The following is a 27,672-nucleotide window of genomic DNA, read 5'->3' as shown; positions in this document are numbered from 1 at the left end:
GGGCAGGTTGCAATGGCTGCAGTCTTATCAATTTGGGGACGCACCTGTCCATGACCCAAGTGGAAGCCCAGATATCTTACTTCCACCCGCCCAACTGCACACTTCTTTGGGTTTGCCGTGAGCCCCGCCCTTCTCAGCGACTTCAGGACAGCGCGCAGGTGCTGCATATGCCGCTGCCAGTCCGCACTGTAGATGATAATATCATCCAAGTACGCAGCAGCATATGCAGCATGCGGCCGGAGAATCCTGTCCATCAGGCGCTGGAAGGTCGCGGGAGCCCCGAACAAGCCGAAAGGAAGGGTGACAAATTGGTGTAATCCAAACGGCGTGGTGAAAGCGGTCTTTTCTTTGGACATTGGCGACAAGGGGATCTGCCAATATCCCTTGGTTAAGTCCAGCGTCGAGTAAAAACGAGCGGTTCCTAGCCGATCAAGCAATTCATCGATCCTTGGCATTGGGTACGCATCAAACTTCGACACCGCGTTCACTTTTCTATAGTCCACACAGAACCGAACCGAGCCGTCAGGTTTTGGGACCAAAACTATCGGGCTCGCCCAGTCGCTGTTGGACTCCTCTATTACCCCCATATCCAACATAGCCTCTAATTCGGCCTGAACAATTTTTTTCTTGTGTTCAGGTAGACGATAGTGCCGGCTGCGAACTACCACGCCCGGCTCTGTCTCAACATGGTGTTGAATGAGGTCCGTGCGACCAGGGAGGGGCGAGAACACGTCAGCAAACTCTGTTTGTATTGTTTTAACGTCAGTGAGCTGCGACGGCGAGAGATGATCCCCCCCCGGGGCCAGAGCGAGTGATTGAGGCTTTTGAACCGCCTCCGGCCCGAGATCATCCTCTCCACTTACCACCGTCGCAAGCAACACTGACTCCGCCTCCGACCATTTCTTTAAAAGGTTGAGGTGGTATATTTGACGTGCTCCGTCCCTATCTGAGCGTACTACCTCATAGTTGAGATCACCAACTCGCCGTGTGACCACAAACGGTCCTTGCCACTTTGCGAGTAATTTTGAAGTGGAAGTAGGGAGTAATACAAGCACCTTGTCTCCCGGTGCAAATTGACGAAGTCTAGCCCCTCTGTTGTACAGTTGTCTCTGTTTGTCCTGAGCCTGTAACAAATTCTCCATTGATAGCCGCCCCAAAGTGTGGAGTTTTGTTCTCAGTTCCAGGACATACTGGATTTCATTTTTACTCGCGGAAGGTCCGTCCTCCCAAGCCTCCTTAAGGACATCAAGCACCCCCCGAGGCTGACGTCAATAAAGAAGCTCGAAGGGGGAAAACCCCGTGGAGGCTTGCGGGACCTCGCGAACAGCAAACAACAGAGGTTCTAGCCACTTATCCCAATTTTTGGCGTCCTCGTGAACGAACTTACGAATCATGGATTTCAAAGTGCGATTAAATCGTTCCACCAAACCATCTGTTTGTGGGTGATAAACGCTGGTGCGGATCGATTTAATGCCCAATAATTCATAAAGTTCGCGAATCGTTCGTGACATGAACGCCGTGCCTTGATCGGTGAGAATCTCTTTCGGGATTCCCACCCGGGAGATCAAAGAAAACAGAGCGCTCGCAACACTTTTCGCTGAAATAGTGCGGAGCGGGACTGCTTCCGGGTATCGCGTTGCATAGTCCACCAAGACCAATGCAAAGCGATGCCCGCGTGCTGACCGTTCTAATGGCCCGATGAGGTCCATACCAATTCTCTCGAAGGGGACCTGCACTAAAGGGAGTGGGCACAATGGTGCTTTTGGGGTGGCCGGCGGGTTCACCAACTGACATTCACGACAAGACGCACACCATCTGCGTACATTCTCGTGAATGCCCGGCCAAAAGAAGCGGGCCATTAGACGGTTAAGGGTGGCCGTTTGCCCTAAATGCCCGGCCATTGGATTGGAATGAGCCGTCTGGAAAAGCATTTCCCGGCGGCTTTTAGGTATTAACAACTGGGTTGTATTCTGCTTTGTCTGGGCGTCTTGGGTCACCCGATACAACCTATCCTTTAAAATACAAAAATACGGATAAGAGATCGGCTGGTCAGGGTGGAGGAGGTGGCCGTCGATGGCACGGACCTGAGTGAACGCATTTTTGAGCGACTCATCCTGGGATTGTTCCAGGGGAAAATCATCGCGGTCTGTGAGAAGAGGTAACTCAAGACCGCTCTGTTCCCCTGGAACAGCTCCCAGAGGCCCCGAATCCACCTCCCCGACCTGCACAACCGACTCTTTCCGGTTTACCTGTTTAGCCCAAGAAGCACCCGCACATAAATGACCCAACAATTCATTAAACGCTGTCCAATTGGTCCCTAAAATTAGCGGATGCCGGAGGTGCGGGTTAACTGCGACCTCCACACTATGCTTTTGCCCCCTAAATAGAAAATCCACGGGCAGCAACGGATAATTCACCACATCTTTGCAAACACAGCACATTACCTTCTGTAAAGCACATGTATAGAAAACACACTCACACTCCTCTGTTTTAAAAAAAGAGTTCTGTCTGAATGAGTACATGAAATCACGGCTGTCAGATGATAAGAATTGTAACTCAAATGTGATTTAGAAAATGAGTCCTGTAGTGATATAGTGTCATAGTTCATGTCCACATTAACCACTACGTTGTAATACCAATACCCATGTCATCATACACATTTGTGTCCTCATAAATCACATAAGCAAGCACAGAGAGAGAGAGAGAGAGAAAGGGAGTTTCAAAAATAATACAACACTGCCCCCTTTTGGTGATAGAGGGGAGGGCACACAAACAGCCAAAAACATTATTAAACTTTGACATGTTGCCATGGCAGCATTATTTGAAATATCAGGAATTCATTCATATGTCTCTATCTGTCATGTTTTCACATTATACTGATGAAGTTTGAAGTCAATCGTGTGAAAATAAGATGGTGATTCAAAGCATTTTTGAAAGTGACACACTTCCTGCTGCCAGTTGGTGGCGCTATAACTTTGACTCACAAAAGTCATATCCATGTGATCGGCCTCTTACAACGAACACACAGCTGAAGTTTCATCCAAATCAGTCAATGTTTGCACAAGTTATTACACACTTCCTGTTTACCTTTTCTCGCCATAAATTCGTTGCTTCGCCACGGCCAAACCGTTTAAGATATCAAAAATCCGTTCGCAATTTAGCATCCTCTGTGTCTTGACTTCATGCTGACCGAGTTTGGCACTGATTGAAACAATGGCCTCGGAGGAGTATATTAAATTCCAGAGCATGTGTTTTCAGAACAACCCATATTAGCTCACTTCCTGTTGGGCTGACACGTAACTTAGAGCACGAAAGTTGTTTGGCCCGATGAGGTCTATATGTGTACCGAGTTTCATACATGTACGTGCAAGTGTGTTTGATATATAGACCAAGTTTTCAGACCCCACTTTAGGGGGCGCTGTCGAGTCCCCCTGCCACGCCCGGGTACCAGCTTCAGCCCGGCTCTGATGGCCGCGCATTCCGATGTGTGTGCAAAGTTTCAAGAGTTTTTGAGCATGGTAAGGGCCCCAAAAGTGCCCGAGAAGTCGATAAAATAATAATAATAATAATAATAATAATTAAAGCTGCGAGCAGCGATGACGGGCCCAAGCCGGTGGCACCGCCACCCCGGTGGCATCAGCTTAACTGTGCACGGCAGGCAATAGGCATTTAAAATGGGAAAACATAAAAGGACTATGTCAAAGTCATCTGAATTCACCACATTAACTGCAGCAGTTGGTGCTGCTATGACCACAAACCACAACAGCCACATCTATGAGATCAATTAAATTTATATGAATTTCATGTCAGATTATGTCAAAGGTCAAATTGGAATGAGTTCAGAATACCATTCGAATGCTGATGTTGTTTTATTCTAACACTTCTCTTCATGTGTTTTTGAGCTACCTTAGCTACCGTTTGTGCACCAATCTTATGCACCATAAAACATGCTTTCATTTCAATATGGGTGGTCCAATAAATTTCTTTTAATAAAAAATGTATAAATGGAGCCAAATCACAGAAACTGCAAAGATGATTTTAATATCAGTGTCAGGTAAGAGTAAGATGCGTGTCTACATTTTATGGAAGTTTATTATAAATAGCCACTTTTATAAAATCATGTGAAATTTATGTTTTAATACATTTATATTATATCAGTAAATAATTAATTTAAAGACATGTGCATCATACGTGATCTTGGCAAACACATCACATGACGTTTTTATTTCAAGTGATAGTTATTTGTGATAGCCTATATGAAAGGGTTAAATTATGATCAAGAGAGAAAGTCACACACACACACACACACACACACACACACACACACACACACACACACACACACACACACACACACACACACACACACACACACACACACACACAAACACAATGATAGAGTGAGAGTGAGGGGGAGGGTAAGGACTGAGAGAAAGGCACACACACAAACTCACAGGGTGAGAGAGAGACCCCCCCCCCCACACACACACACACACACACACAGATAGAGAGGGGGAAGGGGAAAGACAGGCAGATGGCATTCCATAGACTTAATGGTTTGTATACTGTACAAACTGTACATTCTATCCCCCTACACTACCCCTAAGCCTACATATCGCACACACACACACACACACATACACACACACACACACACACACACACACACACACACACACACACACACACACACACACACTACCCCTAAACCTACCATCACAGAAAACATTCTGCATTTTTACATTTTTATTAAAAAATTGTTTAATATGCTGTTAAAGCTATTTTGATTTACGGAGACACATGAAATGTCTTCATAAACCATGATTATGTTGTAATAAACACCCCTCCACCTATATATGTTATATATATTATGTTATATATACCATGATTATATCCCAAAATAATAAATGTTATATTTACCCATGGCCTTCCCTGTTATACAGAAATGTAATAGTTATCAAACCTTCCTTAACTGCATAAATAATAAATGAAATATAGATGAATCATCATTAAAGCTACAATTTTCTCTATTCCCGTTGTTCTTTGATGAACATTAATGACAGGCATCATCAGTGCTCCTGTCACTTTAAGAACAACCGCGGATCTCACGCGCGGTCCCGCGCATCTCATTTCCTCACAACTCTTTAAAGTTCATTTAAGACGTTATTTAACTAATTTAAGACTCTAATATGAGAATACTCAAAATCCTCTGTGTTATTGTTTGTTCAACAGCAAAAGAGAACTCGATGTGAGCAGGAAACTGACGCGAGTCTATCTATGCGTCGAGTGTGTGTGTGTGTGTGTGTGTGTGTGTGTCAGTGTCCCTTGATTAGCTGACATGAGACGCATCCACACAGATAGGACACTGACAGACACACACACACACACACACACACACACACACACACACACACACACACACACACACACACACACACACACACACACACACACACCGCAGCATAGCCATACAGTTTAAGTTCACCCACACTATATATTAATAAAAAGGTTTACAGTGCAAATACTGTTGTTGCAAATACTGTGCATACAATTTGAAAACATTTGCAAAAAACACCACTGTATCATTACATTTTTTTTTAAAACCTTTAAGTAACCATTTTTTAAACATCTATAAACATTACATTTACATAGATAGACGGACCAGATATTCCTAACACTTTGGGAATACTTTAGGGTTACTAGTTGAGTCATTCCACGAAACCAGTAGAATTTGAGTCCCTCTGACCTTTTTAAGTGTATTTTATCTATTGGGTCACCAAGATCTATTTTTTAAAAGCTTTTTGTATAAATTGAAATGTCTCCTTTAATAAAGTTTAAAAAACATGACATAAATTTTATCTTTATATAAGAAATTATCTTGTTTTTTCAGTTGATACCACCTATTTTGTCACGTCCCTCATGGCCTTCTATGAAAGTGTACTTGGGATATGAATAATAAAATTAGAAAAAAGTCCATACATTTTGCCAGTGCCATAAATATCTATCTTAGCTTTTTAGCTGGTAAGGTTTTTTTTCTAAGCAAATATATGATTATTCATTAAAATTACATTATTTAGTTCCGTACCTCAGTAACCCCTCAACCCCGTTACACACATCATTCTCCCCCCATAAAAATAATGAATTGATCCTTACGTGACATCAACAACTGGAAGTGACATCATAGAAGTCTTCTGAACAACACTGTGTGCAGACACAGGTAAATTACCACCTTCTCTTATAATTATAACTTATTTATATTGTGATATTGTGGTTGTCAAGCTTAACGACTCAACCCCGTTACATCAAATAAAGATGGAAAACTATTTCTTGTGAAAATGAACTTTGTTATTTTAACAATATACATGATTTCTTAATATCATGCATGCCATTTGCTCTCCTGATATTCACTACAAGTAGAGCAGTGGCAATTTTGAGCAAAAAATCACAACCCTGTTACACTCAACCCCGTTACTTCTTCGATAATAACGGGGTTGTGAGATTGTGATGGGGTTGTGTTTAACACTTTGGTTCTGAAGTTATCCAGTAATTTATATTAATTATTATATTTGATCAAAAGTATTTTACCACATGCATACAGTGAGGAAAATAAGTATTTGAACGCCCTGCTATTTTGCAAGTTCTCCCACTTAGAAATCATGGAGGGGTCTGAAATTGTCATCGTAGGTGCATGTCCACTGTGAGAGACATAATCTAAAAAAAAAAATCCAGAAATCACAATATGATTTTTTAACTATTTATTTGTATGACACAGCTGCAAATAAGTATTTGAACACCTGAGAAAATCAACTAGAATTCTGCCCCTCAAAGACCTGTTAGTCTGCCTTTAAAATGTCCACCTCCACTCCATTTATTATCCTAAATTAGATGCACCTGTTTGAGGTCGTTATCAGCATAAAGACACCTGTCCACCCCATACAATCAGTAATAATCCAACTACTAACATGGCCAAGACCAAAGAGCTGTCCAAAGACACTAGAGACAAAATTGTACACCTCCACAAGGCTGGAAAGGGCTACGGGGAAATTACCAAGCAGCTTGGTGAAAAAAGGTCCACTGTTGGAGCAATCATTAGAAAATGGAAGAAGCTAAACATGACAGTCAATCTCCCTCGGACCGGGGCTCCATGCAAGATCTCACCTCATGGGGTCTCAATGATCCTAAGAAAGGTGAGAAATCAGCCCAGAACTACACGGGAGGAGCTGGTCAATGACCTGAAAAGAGCTGGGACCACCGTTTCCAAGGTTACTGTTGGTAATACACTAAGACGTCATGGTTTGAAATCATGCATGGCACGGAAGGTTCCCCTGCTTAAACCAGCACATGTCCAGGCCCGGCTTAAGTTTGCCAATGACCATTTGGATGATCCAGAGGATTCATGGGAGAAAGTCATGTGGTCAGAGGAGACCAAAATAGAACTTTTTGGTCATAATTCCACTAAACGTGTTTGGAGTAAGAAGAATGATGAGTACCATCCCAAGAACACCATCCCTACTGTGAAGCATGGGGGTGGTAGCATCATGCTTTGGGGGTGTCTTTCTGCACATGGGACAGGGCGACTGCACTGTATTAAGGAGAGGATGACCGGGGCCATGTGTTGCCAGATTTTGGGGAACAACCTCCTTCCCTCAGTTAGAGCATTGAAGATGGGTCGAGGCTGGGTCTTCCAACATGACAATGACCCGAAGCACACAGCCAGGATAACCAAGGAGTGGCTCTGTAAGAAGCATATCAAGGTTCTGGCGTGGCCTAGCCAGTCTCCAGACCTAAACCCAATAGAGAATCTTTGGAGGAGCTCAAACTCTGTGTTTCTCAGCGTCAGGCCAGAAACCTGACTGATCTAGAGAAGATCTGTGTGGAGGAGTGGGCTAAAATCCCTCCTGCAGTGCAAACCTGCTGAACAACTACAGCATAAAGACCTTTGACCTCTGGAATCGCAAACAAAGGCTACTGTACCAAATATTAACATTGATTTTCTCAGGTGTTCAAATACTTATTTGCAGCTGTATCATACAAATAAATAGTTAAAAAAATCATACATTGTGATTTTATTCTATGTTATTGTGTACATTTATTGTTTTCCTGCAGTTGGGTTAATAAAACTCAGTTCAATTGCAGTTTATATCTGTTGTGTTATCTTTCTTGGTTACATAATGAAATAGTGTTTGAAGAAAATATTTAATTGAATTTGAGTAACTGAGTAACTATTTATATGTCAAACTGAATTTGTCTCTTCAACTCCGTTACCATATTCAACCCCGTTACCCCAGTCTCAACCCCGTCACACCTACATTTTCTTTCTTTTTTTCTTTAAGTGTATAAAAAAGTAAATACATTTTTGTTGAACTCAATTGGAAATGTTCATAGTAATCATAACAATACTGATTTTAGTTAAAATTCTGAAGTTAAGATGCATCTTTGATAAAAAATGATGAGGTTCCTGTCACAAAAAGGGCCCATTTCAGGCTTTAGTATAGCAAAAGTATGACATTTTATGCGACTTTTATATTTTCAATTACTGAATTAGTGTGAGGGACATTTGATTAATAGGAAAATGTTGATTTCATTACAAATACATTTTATAATTGCATTCAGAGAGCTCCCATAGTGTCCATAACGGGGTTGAGGATTAATAGCGCCCATATCTTGAAAAAGTAACCAATAATAATAGGGATTTGATGCCTGAGATGGGAAAATATATTTTTCTGCAAGTTAAACATGTCATTATATTGTGGGGTGTTCAGAAAAGTAATACATTTTGGTAAAAAATTTCAAAATGTGTAAGTCCAAATCGTACCGGTTTCGTGGAATGACTCAGTTGTTTTGTAAACTGTCTATAAACATTATCTGGATGGTTATTGTAAAGTTGCAACCGATGACTATAATACCTTGTTAAATAGTTTAATAAACAGTACCAGTAAAACGTGGGCAGTACCAGTAAAACATGTAAACAGTACCAGTCAAACATGTGGGTTGTCCTGATACTGTACTTCAAAATGTAATAGTGTAAAAATTGCCACAGAATAAAGTAATTGTTCAAGATCTATTGGTAACTCATAAAAATAATGTCATATTTGCATAAACTGTCACTACCGTATATCCCGACACTAGCACATTAAGATAAGCTATGAAAAAAATCATGTTCCTCTGCCTCTTTCTGGTTAAATAATGTTTATAATAATTGTTAATATAGCATGCTATATTAACTATTCCAGGTTATTTATGCATAGCATAAATAATAGTTAGTATAGCATGCTATGCCACTTTCATCAAAACATATTACAAAGCTATAGCAATCTCATGTCATTCCGTCTGTTCGAAAAAAAAAGTTGCACTAACTGTTCGTTACAAGCAGCATTTGCCGTCAGGCAGGTAACGATAGCTAACATAAACATATTTTTGCTAGCCTACCTGCTGCAAACGTACACTTTTTTTGTACAAGACAAGTAGAGCTATTTTATCCAGTGTAATTTATCACATACCACTATCTTGTTTTTTCTTATCCTCCTCTTCCTTTCTCTTTTTTCTTTTCTGGCTTCCTGAAGCATAAAATTCCGCTTCAAATCCGAAGATTTTGTATTTTGCCGCAGCAGAGATCGCGTTGTTGGCTGGCTGCTGTCAGCGACTTCTGAGAGGGGCCCCTTAAGGGGGATCCCGATAACAGTGTCATTGCACTTTACTGCATTGACTATCAATGGGGCGCTCACACAGTTTGTCGTTTCATTTTATTCTTAACCTGTCGCTGTCTTGGTGCCCCAGGCCAGCTCGAGGCCCCAAGCAATTGCTTGGTTTGCCTGCCTTGTCGCGACGGGCCTGCACACACACACACACACACACACACACACACACACACACACACACACACACACACAGACAGGACACTGACACACACACACACACACACACACACACACACACACACACACACACACACAGGACATTGGCATACAGCGTGTTCTCTTGTGTCTTGTCGCGCTTGGAAGCATTTACATGAATAGGAGCGTGATCATGTAACGCTAAGCAAAAATGGATATAAAAACGGACGCTGAGTTATTTGCGTTAAATATTTTTAATGCGTTAAGCTTCCGTTTCACGTTGACCGAGTTTGGTGGAGATTGAATAAATCGCCTACGAGGAGAACGTAAAAACTCAGAAACTGAATTATACAAATATTCACGTTCAAACAAACTTTCTGTGAAAAAAGACACTTATAAACAGACACTTGTAGAAAATAATGTGAATTTTTTTTTTTTATATAAATTTGAACTATGTCAGTAAATAATGAATTTAAAGACAAATGTGTCAAAAGTGATCTTTGCAAACACAGCACATGACCTTCTGTAAAGCACATGTATAGAAAACACACTCACACTCCTCTGTTTTAAAAAAAGAGTTCTGTCTGAATGAGTACATGAAATCACGGCTGTCAGATGATAAGAATTGTAACTCAAATGTGATTTAGAAAATGAGTTCTGTAGTGATATAGTGTCATAGTTCATGTCCACATTAACCACTACGTTGTAATACCAATAGCCATGTCATCATACACATTTGTGTCCTCATAAATCACATAAGCAAGCACAGAGAGAGAGAGAGAGAGAGAGAAAGGGAGTTTCAAAAATAATACAACACTTCCCCCTTTTGGTGTTAGAGGGGAGGGCACACAAACAGTCAAAAACATTATTAAACTTTGACATGTTGCCATGGCAGCATTATTTGAAATATCAGGAATTCATTCATATGTCTCTATCTGTCATGTTTTCACATTATACTGATGAAGTTTGAAGTCAATCGTGTGAAAATAAGATGGTGATTCAAAGCATTTTTGAAAGTGACACACTTCCTGCTGCCAGTTGGTGGCGCTATAACTTTGACTCACAAAAGTCATATCCATGTGATCGGCCTCTTACAACGAACACACAGCTGAAGTTTCATCCAAATCAGTCAATGTTTGCACAAGTTATTACACACTTCCTGTTTACCTTTTCTCGCCATAAATTCGTTGCTTCGCCACGGCCAAACCGTTTAAGATATCAAAAATCCGTTCGCAATTTAGCATCCTCTGTGTCTTGACTTCATGCTGACCGAGTTTGGCACTGATTGAAACAATGGCCTCGGAGGAGTATATTAAATTCCAGAGCATGTGTTTTCAGAACAACCCATATTAGCTCACTTCCTGTTGGGCTGACACGTAACTTAGAGCACGAAAGTTGTTTGGCCCGATGAGGTCTATATGTGTACCGAGTTTCATACATGTACGTGCAAGTGTGTTTGATATATAGACCAAGTTTTCAGACCCCACTTTAGGGGGCGCTGTCGAGCCCCCCTGCCACGCCCGGGTACCAGCTTCAGCCCGGCTCTGATGGCCGCGCATTCCGATGTGTGTGCAAAGTTTCAAGAGTTTTTGAGCATGGTAAGGGCCCCAAAAGTGCCCGAGAAGTCGATAAAATAATAATAATAATAATAATAATAATTAAAGCTGCGAGCAGCGATGACGGGCCCAAGCCGGTGGCACCGCCACGCCGGTGGCATCAGCTTAACTGTGCACGGCAGGCAATAGGCATTTAAAATGGGAAAACATAAAAGGACTATGTCAAAGTCATCTGAATTCACCACATTAACTGCAGCTGTTGGTGCTGCTATGACCACAAACCACAACAGCCACATCTATGAGATCAATTACATTTATATGAATTTCATGTCAGATTATGTCAAAGGTCAAATTGGAATGAGTTCAGAATACCATTCGAATGCTGATGTTGTTTTATTCTAACACTTCTCTTCATGTGTTTTTGAGCTACCTTAGCTACCGTTTGTGCACCAATCTTATGCACCATAAAACATGCTTTCATTTCAATATGGGTGGTCCAATAAATTCTTATTAATAAAAAATGTATAAATGGAGCCAAATCACAGAAACTGCAAAGATGATTTTAATATCAGTGTCAGGTAAGAGTAAGATGCGTGTCTACATTTTATGGAAGTTTATTATAAATAGCCACTTTTATAAAATCATGTGAAATTTATGTTTTAATACATTTATATTATATCAGTAAATAATTAATTTAAAGACATGTGCATCATACGTGATCTTGGCAAACACATCACATGACGTTTTTATTTTAAGTGATAGTTATTTGTGATAGCCTATATGAAAGTGTTAAATTATGATCAAAAGAGAAAGGCACACACACACACACACAATGATAGAGTGAGAGTGAGGGGGAGGGGAAGGACTGAGAGAAAGGCACACACACAAACTCACAGGGTGAGAGAGACCCCCCCCCCCCCCCCCCCACACACACACACACACACACACAGATAGAGAGGGGGAAGGGGAAAGACAGGCAGATGGCATTCCATAGACTTAATGGTTTGTATACTGTAAAAACTGTACATTCTATCCCCCTACACTACCCCTAAGCCTACATATCGCACACACACACACACACACACACACACACACACACACACACACACACACACACACACACACACACACACACACACACACACACACACACACACACACACACACACACACACTACCCCTAAACCTACCATCACAGAAAACATTCTGCATTTTTACATTTTTATTAAAAAATTGTTTAGTATGCTGTTAAAGCTATTTTTATTTACGGGGACACATGAAATGTCTTCATAAACCATGATTATGTTGTAATAAACACCCCTCCAACACACGCATTTCTGAAGCTTTGCCCATTTCCACTGACTGACATCTCTGATGTGTGTGTTGAGTTTCAAGCAATTTCAAGCATGCTAAGAGGAATTATACAAATATTCACGTTCAAACCAAAATATCTGACTTCCTGTTGGTCAGAGCTAATGACTGTAAAGTAAAAAATTAACTAATTAATCACATTTTTTTCTGTAATTAATCACGATTAATCGCAAGTTTTTAATATTTTAAGTTTGTAATATTTTGATATTGTAATAATTTCAGTTACTCTCCAAATTAATTTAGAAACAATTTAAAGACAGCATATTGTAAATATGTGTTGTATTGTCATTTTTTATGAATGAAGGCCAGTATCACTGATACTAAATTCTCTATGAAACATTAATGACGTTACATTACAGTATAACTGAAAGCTCCCAATTTCAACATTTATTAGTCTTAAAAAAACAACTTTTAATTTAAGTGAACTTAAAAAAATCTTTACATAAACCCAAAATAATAAATGTTATATTTACCCATGGCCTTCCCTGTTATACAGAAATGTAATAGTTATCAAACCTTCCTTAACTGCATAAATAATAAATGAAATATAGATGAATCATCATTAAAGCTACAATTTTCTCTGTTCCCGTTGTTCTTTGATGAACATTAATGACAGGCATCATCAGTGCTCCTGTCACTTTAAGAACAACCGCGGATCTCACGCGCGGTCCCGCGCATCTCATTTCCTCACAACTCTTTAAAGTTCATTTAAGACGTTATTTAACTAATTTAAGACTCTAATATGAGAATACTCAAAATCCTCTGTGTTATTGTTTGTTGAACAGCAAAAGAGAACTCGATGTGAGCAGGAAACTGACGCGAGTCTATCTATGCGTCGAGTGTGTGTGTGTTTGTGTGTGTGTGTGTGTGTCAGTGTCCCTTGATTAGCTGACATGAGACGCATCCACACAGACAGGACACTGACACACACACACACACACACACACACAGACAGGACACACACACACACACACACACACACACACACACACACACACACAGACAGGACACTGGCATACAGCGCGCTCTCTTGTGTCTTGTCGCGCTTGGAAGCATTTACATGAATAGGAGCGTGATCATGTAACGCTAAGCAAAAATGGATATAAAAACGGACGCTGTGTTATTTGCGTTAAATATTTTTAATGCGTTAAGCTTCCGTTTCACGTTGACCGAGTTTGGTGGAGATTGAATAAATCACCTACGAGGAGAACGTAAAAACTCAGACCCTGAATTATACAAATATTCACGTTTAAACAAAAACTTTCTGTGAAAAAAGACACTTATAAACAGACACTTGTAGAAAATAATGTTAATTTTTTTTTAAATAAATTTGAACTATGTCAGTATGAATTTAAAGACAAATGTGTCAAAAGTGATCTTTGCAAACACAGCACATGACCTTCTGTAAAGCACATGTATAGAAAACACACTCACACTCCTCTGTTTTAAAAAAAGAGTTCTGTCTGAATGAGTACATGAAATCACGGCTGTCAGATGATAAGAATTGTAACTCAAATGTGATTTAGAAAATGAGTTCTGTAGTGATATAGTGTCATAGTTCATGTCCACATTAACCACTACGTTGTAATACCAATAGCCATGTCATCATACACATTTGTGTCCTCATAAATCACATAAGCAAGCACAGAGAGAGAGAGAGAGAGAAAGGGAGTTTCAAAAATAATACAACACTGCCCCCTTTTGGTGATAGAGGGGAGGGCACACAAACAGTCAAAAACATTATTAAACTTTGACATGTTGCCATGGCAGCATTATTTGAAATATCAGGAATTCATTCATATGTCTCTATCTGTCATGTTTTCACATTATACTGATGAAGTTTGAAGTCAATCGTGTGAAAATAAGATGGTGATTCAAAGCATTTTTGAAAGTGACACACTTCCTGCTGCCAGTTGGTGGCGCTATAACTTTGACTCACAAAAGTCATATCCATGTGATCGGCCTCTTACAACGAAGACACAGCTGAAGTTTCATCCAAATCAGTCAATGTTTGCACAAGTTATTACACACTTCCTGTTTACCTTTTCTCGCCATAAATTCGTTGCTTCGCCACGGCCAAACCGTATAAGATATCAAAAATCCGTTCGCAATTTAGCATTCTCTGTGTCTTGACTTCATGCTGACCGAGTTTGGCACTGATTGAAACAATGGCCTCGGAGGAGTATATTAAATTCCAGAGCATGTGTTTTCAGAACAACCCATATTAGCTCACTTCCTGTTGGGCTGACACGTAACTTAGAGCACGAAAGTTGTTTGGCCCGATGAGGTCTATATGTGTACCGAGTTTCATACATGTACGTGCAAGTGTGTTTGATATATAGACCAAGTTTTCAGACACCACTTTAGGGGGCGCTGTCGAGCCCCCCTGCCACGCCCGGGTACCAGCTTCAGCCCGGCTCTGATGGCCGCGCATTCCGATGTGTGTGCAAAGTTTCAAGAGTTTTTGAGCATGGTAAGGGCCCCAAAAGTGCCCGAGAAGTCGATAAAATAATAATAATAATTAAAGCTGCGAGCAGCGATGACGGGCCCAAGCCGGTGGCACCGCCACGCCGGTGGCATCAGCTTAACTGTGCACGGCAGGCAATATGCATTTAAACAGGAGAATATTTTAGAATCGCTCGAATGTGCCACATTTACCGCAGCAACTGGTGCCACTATCACCACAAGCCACACCCATGATGTAATTTAAATTTAGATTAATTTTAATATCATAGGATAAAATAGATAAAAGTTATATTTTCCTGCTCAAAATTTTGTAAGTCCAGAAGGCCAGTATTTAATTCAAGGTGTTTGTAGTTCTTTTTTACTTATTCACACTAAAGTAGGGATGAAACGGTATGGAAATTTAACATCACGATTATAGTGACCCAAATTATCACGGTTATCAATATTATCACGGTTTTGTTCAAACAAGATGAAAGTGTTCAAAAAGAACAGATGCACACACTTAAAACATTTCAACAAGTTTTATATTTGAAATTAAACAAACAACAAATAACTAAAGCAGCTCTAAGCACTTTTTTAAGCTAGATTCTGTGGGATTTCTTTACTTAATGGCCGTCGTCAATAGCAACGCATAACGCATAAATAATAATAATTTGTCGTAAATATAATCTCTAATATTATCTCAGTAAATATATTCTCAATAAATATTCTCATCAGTGTTCAGCTATGATGCATTTAAATCTAGCATATTTTGTGTTAGAGCCCAAACAGTATCCAAGTGAAATAATGCATATCCATATTTCCATATGATTTGACAGTTTATTTTATTAAATATCAAAATGTGTGCATCATACCTGACACCTAGATGAACACTTTACAGTCAGTTTTATGACTGTCATTCTCTTTAAATGCTAGTGAAGTTTGGTAACGTTATACACGTTTCAATGTTGTATGTAACTTTGCAGACGGTCCCTAACTTCGCCAGCGTTATGCCAGTCATATCAGATGCGCTGTGGTTCTGCTGTGTTTTTTTAAACCATTTTACCTAAATCACCAAAATAATAAATGTTATATTTACCCATGGCCTTCCCTGTTATACAGAAATGTAATAGTTATCAAACCTTCCTTAACTGCATAAATAATAAATGAAATATAGATGAATCATCATTAAAGCTACATTTTTCTCTGTTCCCGTTGTTCTTTGATGAACATTAATGACAGGCATCATCAGTGCTCCTGTCTCTTTAAGAACAGCCGCGGATCTCACGCGCTGTCCCGCGTATCTCATTTCCTCACAACTCTTTAAGTTCATTTAAGACGTTATTTAACTAATTTAAGACTCGAATATGAGAATACTCACAATCCTCTGTGTTATGGTTTGTTCAAGAGCAAAAGAGAACTCGATGTGAGCAGGAAACTGACGCGAGTCTATCTATGCGTCGAGTGTGTGTGTGTGTGTGTGTGTGTGTGTGTGTGTGTGTGTCAGTGTCCCTTGATTAGCTGACATGAGACGCATCCACACAGATAGGACACTGACACACACACACACACACACACACACACACACACACACACACACACACACACACACACAGCATACCGCAGCGTAGCCATACAGTTTAAGTTCACCCACACTTTATATTAATAAAAAGGTTTACAGTGCAAATACTGTTGTTGCATATACTGTGCATAAAATTTGAAAACATTTGCAAAAAACACCACTGTATCATTAATTTTTTTTTTAAACCTTTAAGTAACCATTTTTTAAACATCTATAAACATTACTTTTACATAGATAGACGGACCAGATATTCCTAACACTTTGGGAATACTTAAGGGTTACTAGTTGTTTTGTAAACTGTCTATAAACATTATCTGGATGGTTATTATAAAGTTGCAACCGATGACTATAATACCTTGTTAAATAGTTAATAAACAGTACCAGTAAAACGTGGGCAGTACCAGTAAAACATGTAAACAGTACCAGTCAAACATGTGGGTTGTCCTGATACTGTACTTCAAAATGTAATAGTGTAAAAATTGCCACAGAATAAAGTAATTGTTCAAGATCTATTGGTAACTCATAAAAATAATGTCATATTTGCATAAACTGTCACTACCGTATATCCCGACACTAGCACATTAAGATAAGCTATGAAAAAAATCATGTTCCTCTGCCTCTTTCTGGTTAAATAATGTTTATAATAATTGTTAATATAGCAAGCTATATTAACTATTCCAGGTTATTTATGCATAGCATAAATAATAGTTAGTAGAGCATGCTATGCCACTTTCATCAAAACATATTACAAAGCTATAGCAATCTCATGTCATTCCGTCTGTTCGAAAAAAAAGTTGCACTAACTGTTCGTTACAAGCAGCATTTGCCGTCAGGCAGGTAACGATAGCTAACATAAACATATTTTTGCTAGCCTACCTGCTGCAAACTTACACTTTTTTTGTACAAGACAAGTAGAGCTATTTTATCCAGTGTAATTTATCACATACCACTATCTTGTTTTTTCTTATCCTCCTCTTCCTTTCTCTTTTTTCTTTTCTGGCTTCCTGAAGCATAAAATTCCGCTTAAAATCCGAAGATTTTGTATTTTGCCGCAGCAGAGATCGCGTGGTTGGCTGGCTGCTGTCAGCGACTACTGAGAGGGGCCCCTTAAGGGGGATCCCGATAACAGTGTCATTGCACTTTACTGCATTGACTATCAATGGGGCGCTCACACAGTTTGTCGTTTCATTTTATTCTTAACCTGTCGCTGTCTTGGGGCCCCAGGCCAGCTCGGGGCCCCAAGCAATTGCTTGGTTTGCCTGCCTTGTCGCGACGGGCCTGCACACACACACACACACACACACACACACACACACACACACACACACACACACACACACACACACACACACACACACACACACACACACACACACACACACACACACACACACACACACACACACACACACAGAAAGAGAGTTTAAAAAATAACACAACACTGCCACCCTTTAGTGAGGGGAGGGCAGACAGAGAATAAATATTCAGAAGAAATATATTAAATAAAATAAATATATTGATCTGAAAAATAGTATGATTATTTTAAAGCTATTTGGTTACATTTTAATAAAACATTGTTTTAGTATGTTTTTAAACACACACACATACACGTTGTAATACCAGTGTAATACCCATGTCATTATACAAATTTGTGTCCTCATAAATCACATAAACAAGAGAGAGAGAGAGAGAGAGAGAGAAACAAGTTTTTTTTTTTATCCTGCTTCAAAACTAATACAATGCTGCCATCTTGTGTTCATTGAGGGGAGAGCAGCACAGACAGATACAGAATTGATTATTTAAAAAAATATTTAAAATAAATATATATATTCATCTGAAAAATAGTATAGTCATTTTAAATTAATCTAAGTTCAATTACCAAACATACAATCTTAATTTAATTTAAATCAAAATATTATTTTACAAGATATGAGACAATTTCTGTTCCCCTTTTTTTGTCCTTATTTAATCCCTCGCCATGGCAACACCGTTTGAGATATCCAATATTCGTTCGCATTTTAGCATCTTCCGTATCTTTGTTTCATGTTGACCGAGTTTGGTGGAGATTGAATAAATCGCCTACGAGGAGAACGTAAAAACTCAGACCCTGAATTACATAAATATTCACCTTCAAACCAAAATATCTGACTTCCTGTTGGTCGGAGCTAATGACTGTAAATTAGAAAGTTGTCCGGCTCGAAGAGAACAATATATGTACCGAGTTTGGTGACTGAAGATAAAACTAACCCCCCCACTTTTGTCAAAAGGTGGCGCTAGAGAGGCCCTCATCCCCGCCCATTTCTGATGCTTTGCCAATGTGTACTGACTGACATCTCTGATGTGTGTGTTGAGTTTCAAGCAGTTTCAAGCAATTTCAAGCATGCTAAGAGTCTCAAAACAGCCAAAAGATTATTAAACTTTGACACGTTGCCATGGCAACAGTATTTGAAATTTCAGGAATCCATTTCATACGTCTCTATCTGTCATGTTTTCACAGTATACTGATGAAGTTTGAAGTAAATGGGGTGAAAATAAGATGGTGATTCAAAGCATTTTTGAAAGTGACACACTTCCTGCTGCCAGTTGGTGGCGCTATAACTTTGACTCACAAAAGTCATATCCATGTGATCGGCCTCTTACAACGAACACACAGCTGAAGTTTCATCCAAATCAGTCAATGTTTGCTGACGTTATAACACACTTCCTGTTTCCCTTTTCTCGCCATAAATTCGTTGCTTCGCCACGGCCAAACCATTTGAGATATCAAAAATCCGCTCGCAATTTAGCATCCTGGATATGTTCTCTTCATGCTGACCGAGTTTGGCAATGATCGAAACAATGGCCTCGGAGGAGTATATTAAATTCCAGAGCATGCGTTTTCCGAACAACCCATAATAGCTCACTTCCTGTAGGGCTGACGCATAACTTAGAGCACGAAAGTTGTTCGGCCTGATGAGGTCTATATGTGTACCAAGTTTCATACATGTACGTGCAAGTGTGTTTGATATATGGACCAAGTTTTCAGACCCCACTTTAGGGGGCGCTGTCGAGCCCCCCTGCCACGCCCGGGTACCAGCTTCAGCCCGGCTCTGATGGCCGCGCATTCCGACGCCTGTGCGAAGTTTCAAGAGTTTTCGAGCATGTTAAGTGCCCCAAAAGTACCCGAGAAGTCGAAAAAAAAAAAAAAAAAAAGAATAATCCTTAGGGGAACAATAGGGCTCTGCGCCCTTTGGGCTTGGGCCCTAATAATAATAAGAAACAGAGGAAGAACAATAGGGCTCTGCGCCCTTTCAGGGCTTGGGCCCTAATAATAAGAAACAGAGGAAGAACAATAGGGCTCTGCGCCCTTTCAGGGCTTGGGCCCTAATAATAATAAGAAACAGAGGAAGAACAATAGGGCTCTGCGCCCTTTGGGCTTGGGCCCTAATAATTAAAGCTGCGAGCAGCGATGACGGGCCCAAGCCGGTGGCACCGCCACCCCGGTGGCATCAGCTTAACTGTGCACGGCAGGCAATAGGCATTTAAAATGGGAAAACATAAAAGGACTATGTCAAAGTCATCTGAATTCACCACATTAACTGCAGCAGTTGGTGCTGCTATGACCACAAACCACAACAGCCACATCTATGAGATCAATTAAATTTATATGAATTTCATGTCAGATTATGTCAAAGGTCAAATTGGAATGAGTTCACAATACCATTCGAATGCTGATGTTGTTTTATTCTAACACTTCTCTTCATGTGTTTTTGAGCTACCTTAGCTACCGTTTGTGCACCAATCTTATGCACCATAAAACATGCTTTCATTTCAATATGGGTGGTCCAATAAATTTCTTTTAATAAAAAATGTATAAATGGAGCCAAATCACAGAAACTGCAAAGATGATTTTAATATCAGTGTCAGGTAAGAGTAAGATGCGTGTCTACATTTTATGGAAGTTTATTATAAATAGCCACTTTTATAAAATCATGTGAAATTTGTTTTAATACATTTATATTATATCAGTAAATAATTAATTTAAAGACATGTGCATCATACGTGATCTTGGCAAACACATCACATGACGTTTTTATTTCAAGTGATAGTTATTTGTGATAGCCTATATGAAAGGGTTAAATTATGATCAAGAGAGAAAGTCACACACACACACACACACACACACACACAAACACAATGATAGAGTGAGAGTGAGGGGGAGGGTAAGGACTGAGAGAAAGGCACACACACAAACTCACAGGGTGAGAGAGAGACCCCCCCCCCACACACACACACACAGATAGAGAGGGGGAAGGGGAAAGACAGGCAGATGGCATTCCATAGACTTAATGGTTTGTATACTGTACAAACTGTACATTCTATCCCCCTACACTACCCCTAAGCCTACATATCGCACACACACACACACACACACACACACACACACACACACACACACACACACACACACACTACCCCTAAACCTACCATCACAGAAAACATTCTGCATTTTTACATTTTTATTAAAAAATTGTTTAATATGCTGTTAAAGCTATTTTGATTTACGGGGACACATGAAATGTCTTCATAAACCATGATTATGTTGTAATAAACACCCCTCCACCTATATATGTTATATATATATTATGTTATATATACCATGATTATATCCCAAAATAATAAATGTTATATTTACCCATGGCCTTCCCTGTTATACAGAAATGTAATAGTTATCAAACCTTCCTTAACTGCATAAATAATAAATGAAATATAGATGAATCATCATTAAAGCTACAATTTTCTCTATTCCCGTTGTTCTTTGATGAACATTAATGACAGGCATCATCAGTGCTCCTGTCACTTTAAGAACAACCGCGGGTCTCACGCGCGGTCCCGCGCATCTCATTTCCTCACAACTCTTTAAAGTTAATTTAAGACGTTATTTAACTAATTTAAGACTCTAATATGAGAATACTCAAAATCCTCTGTGTTATTGTTTGTTCAAGAGCAAAAGAGAACTCGATGTGAGCAGGAAACTGACGCGAGTCTATCTATGCGTCGAGTGTGTGTGTGTGTGTGTGTGTGTGTGTGTGTGTGTGTGTGTGTGTGTGTGTGTGTGTGTCAGTGTCCCTTGATTAGCTGACATGAGACGCATCCACACAGATAGGACACTGACAGACACACACACACACACACACACACACACACACACACACACACACACACACACACACACACACACACATACACGTCTATATTACCAACAGGGGACCATCACTCCACACTGACCAAGAGGGGACCTGTGTTTCTAGTCATTTTGAAGAAACAAAACTTAGATACAAAATTTTGTTTTAAGGTCTTTTTTCATAATATAACTTCAAATAAGCATTTATTTTTTTATTTTTAAACATGCCAAGAGGGGACCTGACCGATGTCTACCTATCCAACAGGGGACCTCCATAGCCTGCAATGGAGCTGTGTGTGTGAAAGGGAAGAGAGCTGGCAGTCAAGTCTGTCTTCATTATTTAATATATATATATAATTATAATTATATAATGTTCACACAGGCATCAGGGAACACAATGAGCACACAACGGAGAAAAAGCCATGTTGTGGACATTACAGAAAAGAATTTAAGAAATAAAAAAATTCTTAAAATTAAGAGTTATCTTTAAGAAATTCATTCTCTGTCGTGTCTTCATACTTACAGTATATGATCCGTCCACATCTCTCATTTAAGCTTATTTTCAAGAACACCAACACTGTAAAAAAAAATCAGGTCTCCAATTGAAAATTTTCTAGTGACCGATCACATCAAAATTTTTTAGTTGGCCAAATTGAATTTCTTGAATTTTAATTGAATTAAAGTGCATCAATTTACAGAAAATTTTCAATTGGAGACCCACATTTTTTTTACAGTAAAGGTATTTCAATGTGTGACTTATTTTTGAATAAAACATAGTTTCTGCTCTCTAAAATCCCAAATAATGTCCTTTGTTTTTGAGATTTTTAGAGTGAGATTTGATTTCTTGCACCAATAAAAAATATATATATATATAGGACTGGACAAGCAGAAATTGTTCTTTAAGGTAATAATCACAGGTCATCACTTTATATAGTAAATAATGATTATGTTAAACACAATGACTCGGTCCCCTGTTAGATAGTAAATCACGACACCAGTGTGTTTAATTTTTCATTTCTTGCCATAAACACACTGTAGATATTTAGAGTTTTTATAGCAATAACTGAGTTTTAAGAGTTAAATCAAGCAGAAATATTTCTCTAATGTATTAATTGCAGATCATCTTTGAATAATGATTATGTTAAACACAATGACTCGGTCCCCTGTTAGATAGTAAATCACGACACCAGTGTGTTTGCGTTGTCATTTCTTGCCATCATAAACACACTGTGGAGATTTAGAGTTTTTATAGCAATAACTGAGTTTTAAGAGTTAAATCAAGCAGAAATATTTCTATAATGTATAAATTGCAGATCATCTTTGAATAATGATTATGTTAAACACAATGACTCGGTCCCCTGTTAGATAGTAAATCACGACACCAGTGTGTTTGCGTTGTCATTTCTTGCCATCATAAACACACTGTGGAGATTTAGAGTTTTTATAGCAATAACTGAGTTTTAAGAGTTAAATCAAGCAGAAATATTTCTATAATGTATAAATTGCAGATCATCTTTGAATAATGATTATGTTAAACACAATGACTCGGTCCCCTGTTAGATAGTAAATCACGACACCAGTGTGTTTAATTTTTCATTTCTTGCCATAAACACACTGTAGATATTTAGAGTTTTTATAGCAATAACTGAGTTTTAAGAGTTAAATCAAGCAGAAATATTTCTCTAATGTATTAATTGCAGATGCTCTTTGAATAATGATTATGTTAAACACAATGACTCGGTCCCCTGTTAGATAGTAAATCACGACACCAGTGTGTTTGCGTTGTCATTTCTTGCCATCATAAACACACTGTGGAGATTTAGAGTTTTTATAGCAATAACTGAGTTTTAAGAGTTAAATCAAGCAGAAATATTTCTATAATGTATAAATTGCAGATCATCTTTGAATAATGATTATGTTAAACACAATGACTCGGTCCCCTGTTAGATAGTAAATCACGACACCAGTGTGTTTGCGTTGTCATTTCTTGCCATAAACACACTGTGGAGATTTAGAGTTTTTATAGCAATAACTGAGTTTTAAGAGTTAAATCAAGCAGAAATATTTCTCTAATGTATTAATTGCAGATCCTCTTTGAATAATGATTATGTTAAACACAATGACTCGGTCCCCTGTTAGATAGTAAATCACGACACCAGTGTGTTTGCGTTGTCATTTCTTGCCATCATAAACACACTGTGGAGATTTAGAGTTTTTATAGCAATAACTGAGTTTTAAGAGTTAAATCAAGCACAAATAGTTATCTAATGTATTAATTGCAGATCATCTTTGAATAATGATTATGTTAAACACAATGACTCTGTCCCCTGTTAGATAGTAAATCACGACACCAGTGTGTTTGCTTTGTCATTTCTTGCCATCATAAACACACTGTGGAGATTTAGAGTTTTTATAGCAATAACTGAGTTTTAAGAGTTAAATCAAGCAGAAATATTTCTATAATGTATTAATTGCAGATCATCTTTGAATAATGATTATGTTAAACACAATGACTCGGTCCCCTGTTAGATAGTAAATCACGACACCAGTGTGTTTGCGTTGTCATTTCTTGCCATAAACACACTGTAGAGATTTAGAGTTTTTATAGCAATAACTGAGTTTTAAGAGTTAAATCAAGCAGAAATATTTCTATAATGTATTAATTGCAGATCCTCTTTGAATAATGATTATGTTAAACACAATGACTCGGTCCCCTGTTAGATAGTAAATCACGACACCAGTGTGTTTGCGTTGTCATTTCTTGCCATAAACACACTGTGGAGATTTAGAGTTTTTATAGCAATAACTGAGTTTTAAGAGTTAAATCAAGCAGAAATAGTTCTCTAATGTATAAATTTCAGATCCTCTTTGAATAATGATTATGTTAAACACAATGACTCGGTCCCCTGTGAGATAGTAAATCACGACACCAGTGTGTTTGCGTTGTCATTTCTTGCCATAAACACACTGTAGAGATTTAGAGTTTTTATAGCAATAACTGAGTTTTAAGAGTTAAATCAAGCAGAAATATTTCTATAATGTATTAATTGCAGATCCTCTTTGAATAATGATTATGTTAAACACAATGACTCGGTCCCCTGTTAGATAGTAAATCACGACACCAGTGTGTTTGCGTTGTCATTTCTTCATCTCAAACACACTGTGGAGATTTAGAGTTTTTATAGCAATAACTGAGTTTTAAGAGTTAAATCAAGCAGAAATAGTTCTCTAATGTATTAATTGCAGATCATCTTTGAATAATGATTATGTTAAACACAATGACTCGGTCCCCTGTTAGATAGTAAATCACGACACCAGTGTGTTTGCTTTGTCATTTCTTGCCATCATAAACACACTGTGGAGATTTAGAGTTTTTATAGCAATAACTGAGTTTTAAGAGTTAAATCAAGCAGAAATAGTTCTCTAATGTATTAATTGCAGATCCTCTTTGAATAATGATTATGTTAAACACAATGACTCGGTCCACTGTTAGATAGTAAATCACGACACCAGTGTGTTTGCGTTGTCATTTCTTCATCTCAAACACACTGTAGAGATTTAGAGTTTTTATAGCAATAACTGAGTTTTAAGAGTTAAATCAAGCAGAAATATTTCTCTAATATATTAATTGCAGATCCTCTTTGAATAATGATTATGTTAAACACAATGACTCGGTCCCCTGTTAGATAGTAAATCACGACACCAGTGTGTTTAATTTGTCATTTCTTGCCATCATAAACACACTGTAGAGATTTAGAGTTTTTATAGCAATAACTGAGTTTTAAGAGTTAAATCAAGCAGAAATATTTCTCTAATGTATTAATTGCAGATCATCTTTGAATAATGATTATGTTAAACACAATGACTCGGTCCCCTGTTAGATAGTAAATCACGACACCAGTGTGTTTAATTTGTCATTTCTTCATCTCAAACACACTGTAGATATTCACTGTATATATTGAGATAACTCAATTTTATGGTGACTTGCATTAAAATGTTTATCCGTCTCAATTAAATGATGTGAACTGAATGACTTTTAACATTGACACTTTAGTTATTTAACCAACTGATGATTTTCAAGTCAGCAATCAACACACAACTGAGTTTTGACCTCCAAAATCTTATTATAGTGTATTTTTATGGTAAGTATTGGTGTTTTATGTTTTAAATCAAGCAGAAATCACTCTTTAAGGAAACAATTGCAGGTCACACTTTATACAGTGAACATGATTTCCTTAAATTGACTTAAGTCCCCTGTTGGATGGTAAAACACGACACCTGTTTGATTGCTTTGCCATTTCTTGCCATCACAAACACACTGTAGAGATTTTGAAGGTCAGAACTAAATTTTTTGGTGACTTGCATGAAAATCTTCATCCGTCTCAATTAAATTATGTGAACTGAATGTCTTTTAACATTGACACTTTAGTCGAAGATTTTCAACTCAACAATCAACACACAACTGAGTTTTGACCTCCAAAATCATTATACAGTGTATATTAAATTTAAATAAAAAATAAAAATTTCCTTACAAAACAGTTTGACTCAAGTTTGACTCTCTACTGCTTATTCATTATTGTTTATGTTACATGGTCCATGTTTACATTACAGTATAAAATTGTTCCTAAGTTTTCCCCTTTTATATAGATGGTAATGACTAAATATCCTCGCACACCGAAATTTTCACACGTTAAAAAAAGATCAAGCACGTTTACACACAGCCTCTGAAACTTTCCTTCCTTCATCATAAAAAAAAATCTGATCAGGTTCAGTTTTCTGCATTTTTCGCATCCATAGCAAGCATTTAAAGAGGGGTTTCAAATTTCTGTGTTATTCATTTTTGTGTTAAAATTTTGAACATAAGTTGAACAGTTTAAAAAAGAAAGTGTGAACCTTCAAATTAGCAATTATAGTTCATAAAGTTTTGCTGGCGTTTGTATCTAATTGAGAAAAGAATGAATGTAAATTGAAAGATGTCGTCATTGAACGCATTGTGTGCCAAAGCAAATAAATGATCCACAGTTTAGCCACATAGGCTGATGTGATCCCTGAGTGAAGAGTTTTGAAAAAGTGATGAGTATTCAGAAATGTGTCCTAGCAGATGTTTAAAAAACCCTGTAATATCACTATTAGTAAGGGATCACTGTATAATATCAGTCTTTAAATGTGAGATATTTAAAGTGAACCTAAAGTATACTTGCAATAGTGTGATTTTAGCACAATTAAATATACTTAATGGATGTTTCGCAAAAGCGTTGTTTAGTGATATTGCGTCCTTGTGTTTCTGCTGTACGTCATCAGCAACTGTCTAAGTTCAATTACAATACTCAAGAACACATGTACAGAGGATGCACAAAAGTACCCGGATGTTATAAGATATATGAGTATAAATAACTCCATACAGATCTATTGTTTTACAAAAATAATCTATTGTTTACAAAAGGAGAAAACGTGTGTACTTTAATGAAAACTTGGACCATGTGACATAAACTGAAGTTAACAGCAAAAAAATATACTATAATGCTGACTGTTGTTAGTGTTTTTTGTTGTATGAGTTAAAAGTGTATATGTTGGGTGAATCCTCATTGTGTTCTGGAAGAATGAGTTGATTTAAGACATCAATGAAGTGTTTTGGTAGTTTTAGCACATTTTGAACGTGAAATTAACTGCTTTGCTTTGAAAGGTGTCCTAGCGATTGTAGCTGAGAGATAGACGTCAAAC

The sequence above is a fragment of the Gobio gobio genome (genome assembly GCF_949357685.1).
Source record: "Gobio gobio genome assembly, chromosome: 16".
Lineage (NCBI taxonomy): Eukaryota > Metazoa > Chordata > Actinopteri > Cypriniformes > Gobionidae > Gobio > Gobio gobio.
This window is presented reverse-complemented; position numbering follows the sequence as displayed.